We start from the raw sequence: 10,287 nt of genomic DNA, 5'->3' as shown, positions 1-10,287 counted from the left end.
CCTCCGAGTTATTTCCCCGAGTGGGTGCGAAGTGTGAACGCCCCCCCTCCTCCGCCCCCCGGGATGCCCTCGGGGGGGACGCGGGGCCGGGCGAGCACATGGCCGCCTCCCCTGGGTCGGCCCTCGCCCTGCCCCGGGGTCTGCCCCGCATCTGTCACAGCAGCGCCCGAAACCGGGCCTGCCGGCGCCGGGTTTCGGCTCAAAGTGCTATTCTGACCGAAAGAAAACTTCAGCTGGGAGAAGGGAGGAGGCTTATCCAAAAGGTAATTTACTTAAATGCTTGGGTTTTTTATTTTCTTCTTTTTCCCCTCATCCTTCCCTTACTCGGACAAGGCGTATGTGGAAAGAAGGGAAAGCGATGGAATTACTTGTGTCCTAGGGTCCAATGTATATGGCAGCTCGTAGGGCAGACAGGGGGGTTAAAACTTTCAAAGACCTGACACTGGCAAATTCACATCTCCAATGAATCATAATATTAACTTTTTTTAAACTTGAATTTTGCGGTCATTTGCGTGTTGATCCTTGCTTGTATTTAAAGTCTGCAGTTACTCTGCTTATATATTTAAGGATGAAACACCTCCTTTGTGCTTAAAATGACAATGCTATTGTGTTTTGTAAGCAGCAAGACAACTTTTATCTTTAATGTAGACCTTTTTATCACTTGGCTGTAAGTACTTGCTCTGTTTGTAAATCTGCTACTGATTTGTTGGGTGGTTTTGCAAAGGTCACTTAAGTTCAACTTCCTTTTTCTGTATAATGCCTATATTGATTTAATACAATACTGGGTCAGATTTGGCATTTATAATTTTATTTCCCATTTCTACTTATAAAGCACGGCTCATACAGCACATAAAGCAACTCATCCTTGGTTCTGCCCGTGAAGCCTGCTGGTTGATCTTGGTGTGTGGTGTACAGGGGGTGCGCAGCTTGGCTCGTGTCTGCTGTTAAGTGTCCTACTTATTTAAAAATGTTGAGAGCTCTAAAAGGGTCAGTGTAATCCATACTACACGTGCGCTCAGCTGACCTAGAATTAACAAGATAAAAGACTTTTAAGTACTTCTGGAATAAAAGGTAGTTAGTTATTTCCTCGTGTGCAACTAACACAATTAATTGCTTTTTCGAAGTGTCCAGGCCTGTGCTCCTCGGTTCAGAGGGTGGCTGAACGCCCCACTTCTGCTGAGGTTTGGCTTGAGCTGGTGAGACTGGTCATGAGAGCAGAAGGTGTCTAGCAGTGTGAATGTGCTCCCTGAGGCGATGTACCTGTTGGTGACGGTGGCCAAGGGAGGTGGGTGCAGAGACCACCGTCAGAGATGGCGGGCAGCCTGTGCCGTGACGTGCGGCTGTTGGTAGAGGTCTATGCCCTCCCAGCATCCCCCATTTTATGTGGGTTAATAACTTCTCATGTCAGTTGATATTTCACGCTGTGGTGCTGAGTTTCCTCTCTGTGGGTAGGAGGTAGCAGGCAGGTGCCTCCATGCCACAGTGTAGGTGCAGGTACACCAGGAACGTGGTGGTTACTGTGATTTACTGCTTCGATAGAAGTGATAGCCTATGCCAGTACGTTCACTCGGTTGCACAGAAGGTCTAAACTGCCTGCATGCTGGTGCCTCCATGTTAAGAAAATTGTATCACGAGCTAAAGTTAAGAGGGAAGTGGTGTTTTCCAGATTCATATGGAGATTGTTTGCTGCAACTTTGCCAGAGCAGTTCTTTCCGTGTCGTGGTGTAGCACTTGGCCATCAGTGCCCTCATTCCCAACTCATAGTGCACAGGCTGGAAACATCAGGTTTCACATTGTTGCTGGAGGCACTTAATACGGGTGCAGTGTTCCAGTGGACAAGAGATGGCTTTCTGTTAAAGGTTCGTGTTATGCTTCAAAATCTGGAGGGCTAACACAGTGGGGGAAAAGTGAGTGAAATTATGGAACATACCCTTGCAAACATGTTCTGGTTGCTCAGAGCTACAGAGCACATTTGAGATACTGTGCTAAGATGTTTCTCGAATGTGCTTTTGGTAGGTATGTTTCCAAGTGGTGACATAGTTAGATTGGAAATCGGTACACTGAAATATCTATCATGGGGTAGAGATCTTGGCCATTAATTGTAGTGGAATGTAGAGTAAATGAAAGCTCATGTTTACAGCCTGCCCAGAACTAGAGGGCGTATCTTTGAACTCAGGGTAAGGAATGTCTCTGGTCTCTCTGTGGCTGACACTGGGTCTTGCTTTCCACTGCTAGATTACGGCTCCATTCCAGGAGGCCGTAAGCACATGTGTTGATTAGCCACAAGTTAATTATTTTAAATTAAACTGAAGGTTAAGTATATGTCAGCTACAAAGTGCTTTTATTTCAAGGAAGTTTTATTTTAGCAGGGCAAGTTCTGAGAAGTTAGAGGAACTAGTTTGTGAAGTCCACATGGCTGAAGACCTGTAGGAGTTAGAGGTTAAAAAAAAAAAGGTTTGGACTGTGTTAAATGGAAGGTACAACAGCTGCTTGGAGACTGCATTTTAAGGAGGAGGAAAAGCTTGCCAAGTGGGGCTGCGGACTTTGCTGTGAGAATAAGATACTGCAAGTTACCAGAAAACCTGTAAGGAATGAAGCAAAGGAGGGGATTGATCGTCGTAGAGCAGAAACTGCAGGGATAGCACATGAATTGCCAAAAGCTAGAGCATGAAGAAATTCAAGACAGAGGAAAAAAAATAAAAGGAAGAGGAGAAGAGAACTTGGCTATGATGTTGTGAAGACCAGACTATAGTTGAAAAATGTCTAATGTCTCCAAAATTAGCAGTTACAACCAGTTTTAGATACGGATGAGGATTTGAACATGGGAGACAGATAGGGCACTAAACAAAAATGACCAGAATAAATGTCTTGTGCCTGCTTCCAGATTTAACACAGTCAAACTAAGGGAGAAAATGGTCTCCACTTTAGGCGTCTGAAAGAGTTGGCGCAGGACACCGGAGCTGGGTTTAAAAACCAGGATTGGTTGTTATCGGTCAAATTGAATGTAGCAGTTGTGATAGCAATGTAACAAAAGTATACTTGTATTTGTTTTAAAAGGAGAAGAGAATGAGATCTTCATACATTTTACTCTGGTCTTAATAGTATTCAAGGATTTATAACAAATTTGGAATGGAAAAAGTAATTAAGTATACAAAGATAAGTGGAAAACAGGCTAAAATGCATCATGGATTTGCCACAATTAGGTCATGGAAGACTAAGGTCATATTATTACTGGTTAAATACTGAGTTTCCCAGACAAAAGGAGCAGAAGGCTTCAGTTCAAGGTGCACACACCATGGTGTGACACCAAAAATGACTAAATTGGAAGTATGGGGCTTGGCTAAAGAATGGTGAGGCTTTGAAAAGCAACCTGGAGGAGAAATTGTGACTGTCTGCATGAATAAAGGAACTATTGCTCTGGATCGGGGCTGGTGTTTTTACTTCACCGTAGCGGCTGAGATTACTATATGCAAAGGATGATTGCTGATGAGGCAAAGTTAGGAACCATAGTCAGCACCGAGCGGCGTTGGATTATTGCACAGGAAGAACTGAATGTCTGTGATGACTGAAGCAATAGGAATGAGAGGAAGTTAAATAGCTCTAGAAGTGAAGTTATCTACTGAGTGATTATTAACAACACATCTGCTGTCACTTGGCAGGTCGTCCCTTAAAACAGGCCTGGAGGAAAAGGCCTGAATGCCATAGTGAAACAGAGATGATTCTATTTGGTGATGCGCATGAAATGAAAGCAAATGTCATCCTTGGTGAGAGCTCTGCAGTGGAGATAGACAAGGTATTATGCAAGGCGTTAGGGAGACTTCATGTCAAATATTGTACATAGTTCTGGTCACTTGTATACAGAAAATATTAAATTCTAGGGGAACACATACAGGGACATCCAGGCTATGAGGATGATGGTGCATCAACAGTCTCGAGTTAGGAGACCAAAATTTAAGCTATGCTGGCCTTTGTAGCTTAGTAACAGCAGAGGGGGAGATAGCAGCTGCTTATAAATTCCCTTGGGCAAATTCTTGGAGAAGAGGAAGGGTCATAAACTGAAGGCTCATCTGTAATTTTGGATTAAAAACTTGATGTACAGGAGGATGATTTGATGACTTGTTGAATGAATGTTAGAATATTGTACATGGGAAATCAAAATGAGTTTCCTAACTGTCAGCTTTTGGATGCCTCCCAGCTGTAGTTCTTTTAATTCCCAGTTTGTGTTTAAGTTTGCGTGCAACTGTTAAGGAAACGGGCAGTTTGGGTAACTCAAGCTAGTGTAACTTTTTTTGCTTTGATCTTCACTGCTAATCAACAGAAATAGAAAACACTTCTGTGAAGGAGGTGTGATGAGCAGAAATACTTATTTTTGGGGAGTGTGTGTTGTCTGTCACTTGACAGTGAATGGAATTTATAACAAGTAAAACCTCTGTCTATGGCATTAGTAGCTGCTGCTTTTTCTTCTCTTTTAGTGTATAATGGAGTGGAATCAAGTATAACTCATAAAATATTAAAGATAACCACAAATTAATATGCGTGGGACAGAAAATGCATAAATGGACATGCAGGCTGGAGGTCAAGATGGCTAACTTGAACCCATAAATAAACAAAAGGGTTATGCTTTCCTGTTGAGTGCGTGCCCGTATCTACCCTCTGCCTGATTTCATGCTCACTGGTTTTAGGAGTGCTCCGTGGCACTGGCTGCATCTTCTTGTTTGATGACCGTGCTCCTGCGAAGGGAAATAGGGAGGCTTCACCTGAGAAGGGTCTCGGGCAGAGCCTTGCACAGTAGGTGAAGTGCAGGACTGCTGAAGACCTAGCGTGGGGGCTCCCAGCCCAGAGGACATGCACTCATCTCTGGCTTCGTTTTGCAGGTGTAGTACCTGACCTCGGCATTGGTGCTGAGCTATGCAAAGGCCAACGCAACCTAATCACTGGGAACAGATTGAGGTATGAGATGCAGGTTCAGACGCTTCCTCTTGGAGCTCTGTTGAAGACTTGTCTGGTACACACCAAAGAGGCATGTGCCTCATAGAAAGCGTAATAATGGTGTCTGTGGTTTGAAGGCTCTACCATGTTGACTTAATTTGAACTTTGCTATCGCATCTGAGTCTGTCCATTTATAAGCTGTCCTTTAGCTGGGCTTCTAGTCAAACTTACAGAATTTTCAAGATGACTCTTCAAAAAGTAAGAAGTGTATGTTATCTTTGGACGTGTCTTGAAGAATCACTAAAAAAGATTCTTTGGGTGTGTTTGTAAGTCAAAGCAAGATCAGTGTCTTGGTGTCACTTTATGTCTGTTTGTTTTGAATTTATAAGGCAGGTGTCCGACTTCCTTAGAAATAATCCAGTTGCAAACTCCTTTTCAGCATGGTTTATTAAAAATCTGAACTATTAAATTTTAGGTGTTTGCTTTAAATGCATGTGTGCATTTTCTTTAAAGAGGAGCTGTATAATGAGCTCAATGTGTCAGCATCACCCATAAGAAATAAACGTGAAGAGATTGTGTTGAGCCATCAAAAGAATAATTTAAAAATCCCAGGGAAAATTGAATTTATTGTCTTGGTAGCTTTTAGCATGTATTATTAGATTATTCACTTGTTGAGATTTTTCATTTACTCCTGTTGCTCTTTTATATGAGTGTTGGGTGTATCATTAAAAAAGATGAGACCAGGGCTATGCTTTGCATTTGTATATTGTCTTTCACTTGACAGCCTTCAAGTTCCAAATATTAATGGATGAGGTGGAAAAGTTATTTCAGATTTACAAAGGAGAGATTCACCTTAAATTCAAACAGTCTCTAGCAAATCGAAGAGCAGAGCACTTGTCTCCTGATGCTTTGCTGTGTTCTTTAAAAACAAAATCACTCAAATAATTTCCTGTTACAATTTGAGGTCTTGGAAAAGTCTGCGTTAAGAAACGGGAGGAAATGTTTTAAGTCTTTATTGGACAGGGAAGATAACAGCAGCATCCAGTATTGTCTGCAGCCCAAACAAGTGGAAAGGAATAGCCGCCGCCTCGTTAATAGGTCAAGAAACTGTGTGAGCGTGGTCAGACTGGGAAGCAGAGAAATGGATTGCAGCAAGGAGCAAGTGGTATAAGAGATGGAGGTAGAACCTGGAACACGCACACGTGAAAGAATACAAGAGAGAAAATGTGATTGAGAAAATGAAGAATTATGGAAAGACTGTGAATGGACAAACTGGTGAACAGGGAAATGAAGGAGAAATGCTTATATATTACACATGAACTCAGTATGCGCATTAACTTGTGTCCAAATTAAATTGGAAATCTCATATTTTATTCATTGCTGTGATGTAACTGTGGGATATCTATTAGCTGGTTGGGGTTGCAGTGTTCAGAAAAGCACATTTTGAATGAAGGGAGGTTACAGGGCGGAAGGAACAAAGCAGAACTTTAGAGCAAACTGCAGGAGAACGTTCAGGTTTGAGCACTTGTGAATTACATGGTGTCCTGCATGGTTCACAAACAAAGCAAAGGAAAAGAGAGCTGTGGGAAGAAGAATGAAGAAAGAAAGGTGGTTCTGCAGCTTTCCAGTGGTTTAACTTTCAGATTTCCATGTGGTGGGTTTTTTTGTGCAAATAGGAGCTGAAGGAGTGTCCTTCTGTCGTGAAAGAACCATTGGTAGCAGTGTCTTCCTCTTTGTCCAGTACCTCTACACAGGATTAGACAAGTCTGGTTTAAGTCACTGCCCAAATTTGTGGGTGGACCCAGACCTTTGGATTTGTAGTGACCTTTGTATGTTGTCTTTCTCTATTTGACAAGTTAATCTGTGCGTGTTGCCATTTGGGAGGTTAAGGGGCCACGAGAAATGAAGCTGTTTCTTGTGTGTGTATATATATGCAGCTTAAACTAGGATGGAGGAGAAACATTTAAGTAATGGTTGGGTGGAGCACTCTTGAGATGATAATATACGTTTTATTTGTTCTTGATTTTATATATATATATATATAAAGTAATGTTGCTGTGATCTATCTGACGGAATGTTCTTTCTCCTCCTGTCCACCCCCAATGGTTTTAGACCTGTATTTTAATCTCTTAATTAAAAGAACATCTTGTCACTTCCAATGCATGAGCGTACTTCAAGACTACATTTAGAAAAAATTGAATTTAATACTAACATTTGTAAATTAGTCATGTAAGTACAAGTAGTTAAAATGTGATAGATTTCACTTGCATGTTGTATTTAATTGCAGGATTCTTATTGTCTGTGTTGTTTTGCCTCTCCGAGCTGTGATATTACTGAAGTATATTGCTGTTGAGTTCTCACAGTGTGTTAGTTTTGGATGTCGAATGATAATTGCAGTGAGCGACAATCCTGAATGAATTTAAATGCTAGGCACTGTGAATGGGACTTCATGGATTGCTTGTGCTCCATTTGGATAGATGTTATTTTCCCACTGGAGGTCACTTGTGGCTGTCGGACTTCTTTCTACATAACAAAACTTGATACAATATGTAGGGACTTGCTGGTACCTCAGTTAATTCCATTAATTAATATCTGCTAATCAGAAATTAGAATCTCAATTCTGCAACACTTGAGATTTCTGCAGTGCGTTTGTACAAATGCTTGGGGAACACTTGCAGATGTGAAGGTTTGCTCACTCAGATTTCCTGCAAGACCTCCACACATGCTTTGTTGAAGGATTTCACATGTTTTAATTAGTTTTTCCTTTTTTTTTAATTGTTGTCCCCATCTTGCAACATTTGCTGTACGTGTTCGGGGATTACTCCCATTGTACTATTGGGTCTTACTTCAGTAAATGAAATGTTGCATATTAGGTTAAGCTGCAGAAGTTCTAGCTGAAGTGAATCTCCCAAATCTTTCTGTATTTAAAGCCATGCATTTCAAGTCTGTCTTTGTGTTTGTGTTTTTTTTTGTTTTTTTTTTTTTCTCTCCTCTTTCTTCCTATTTGATAGACTGTGAGGGAAAGGAGAAACTGACTTTAATGAAGCAGAGCATATAGGAATGCATTGTGTAAGCACTTGAATTTGGAGAGAAAATGTTGTTCTCCTCTGATCTTTGATATAATGGTTTGAGCTGTTCACTTGTTACTATAATAAACAAAATTTATATATTTAGGAAAAGAAAAATCTTGTTTTTTTTTTTTTCTGATAACCTTTTTACTGTAGCAAGTTTGTGCTATCACAAAGTTGCTATTTTAGGAATGAGATATCAGCTTTTTTTTTTCCTGTTTAATTGAAGGATGATCAGTGTCATTTCTCTCTTCCTTCCCTCTCCATCCCCCTTAAAACAAAACAAAACCTTCAGTCCTTAAACAAAAGTGGCTTTGTTTTTACATTTGTTTTATGAAATCGCTTAAATCCTTTGGGAAAAGCTTTCCTCTCACAGGAAGAGGGGAAAAAAAGAAAAACCAAACCTCCTAAAGCCAAAACCAGCAAGCCTGCTACCAGACATCACAATGTTTTGCTATCTGAATAGCAGCAGATTGCATAAAAGAAGCAATTTCTCATCTTAATGAATGAAAAAGTGCAATTGCAGAAATGCACACAAATAGACATATGGTTTTCACTCAGCAAATGTAAAATTAGTAGCATTCAAGACAAATCTGCTGCATACCTTTCTTGGAGCTTCTTTGGACTGTCACTGTTGGGAATGGAACTTTATATGGGATATTTCAAAACTCTGTGGGATGGGAAAATCAGCTGTTCCCTTCTGGTCTTTCTGATTTTTGTTACAGTAGGCAGATGTGTGAATTACCCTTTCCTGATCTAGGAACCTGGCAACTGACAGCAAACATGACCTAAGTGAGAGAATGAACCAAAAAGACCAGGAACTATGTGAAATATCACACTGCTAATTTATCTGCATGAGCTTTGTCCAGAAAATATACTAAAGAACAGGAGTGCTGATGAGATAGAACAAAACTATTGCAGCATGCTTTCTCCCAAATGTAATAAAAATGCAAAATTGAGTCAGTGGCCTACTGTGGAATCACTGGTGTTATGTGAGCTGGAGGGATCGAGGATGACTGGAAATTGTCCAAGTAAATGCTGAATGTGAATGAAAAATAAGTCCTCCCTTAACACCAGGAGGTAAGGGCTTATTTTCTGTAGAGCCGGATATCAGACACTGGACTAAACTAGTGGTATAGGAGCATTCTAGAGGGCATATTTGTAAGCATTATATGGAGAACTTGGAGTATGGTGGCCTCCCTGGAATCCAGTGGCACCTCGCATAACATCTTACCACGTCTCAGGCAGCTCTTGGACTTCGCTTGATGCTCCTTCTCTTTGTGCCCTGTGTTGCTGCTGTCCCCCTTGTTCACACAGCGTAGGCTTCACGGACACACTTGCAGTATGTGCTGGGCTTTGGTGTGTTGATAACCTGTACAATTGCTGTAACTTTGGTTACTGTGCGCTCATGACTTAAGAGGAGAGGCTGAGGTCACTTGGTTTGTTCAGGCTGGAGAAGAGAAGGCTGAGGGGTGACCTCCTTGTGGTCTACAGCTTCAAGGGGGGCAGTGGAGGATGAGGTGCTAATATCCTCTCTCTGGTGACCTGCAACAGGACAGCAGGAAATGGTATGAAGCTGTGTCAGTGGAAGTTCAGGCTGGACACTAGGAAGAGGTTCTTCACTGAGAGGGTGGTCTGTCACTAGAAGAGGCTCCCTAGGGAAGTGATCACAGCACGAAGCCTGTCAGAATTCAAGGAGCATCTGGACGATGCTCTTAGTCCTGGCTTAGTTTTGGGTAGTCCTGCAAGGAGCAGGGAGTTGAACTTGATGATCCCTATGGGTCCCTTCCAACTTGAGCTAGTCTATGATTCTATGAAACAGCTGTGTCCTTATGACTGGCTTGTCCATAGGGTGATGGTGAACCCGCATGTCGCTTCCCAGACTATACCCTAACCTTGTAGGTAACACCTGCTCATCCTTCTGGTGCCTGGGAGGGGGGAACTGTTCACTCTGCAGTGCTTTCTGGACTAGCGTCCTTACCACCCATACAGAGGCATGTGCAATGATGATTATATGGATGTTCACCTTATATTTGAAACATTTTTAGGTGTTCTTCATGAAGACTAGACCAGAGAATTATAGGCTTTGGGGAGATAGAAGCTGAGTTAACTTGTGCTTTGCTGGCTAAGCAGCATTAATGTTTTCATTACTTGGCCTAAAATGGAATAGGCAAAAGCTGTAGGGAGAGGCCCTGTCCCCCAGCTATGTTGGGTTTAAAGAACAGGATTTCTTCTTCTAAACTCTCATTATCCAAGAACTGCTATGAAGGTATCAAATGATGCTGTTTAA

This window comes from Charadrius vociferus, unplaced genomic scaffold (genome assembly GCF_000708025.1).
Source record: "Charadrius vociferus isolate BGI_N301 unplaced genomic scaffold, ASM70802v2 scaffold79, whole genome shotgun sequence".
NCBI lineage: Eukaryota > Metazoa > Chordata > Aves > Charadriiformes > Charadriidae > Charadrius > Charadrius vociferus.
The sequence above is the reverse complement of the archived record's forward strand: the minus strand, read 5'-3'. Positions refer to the sequence as shown.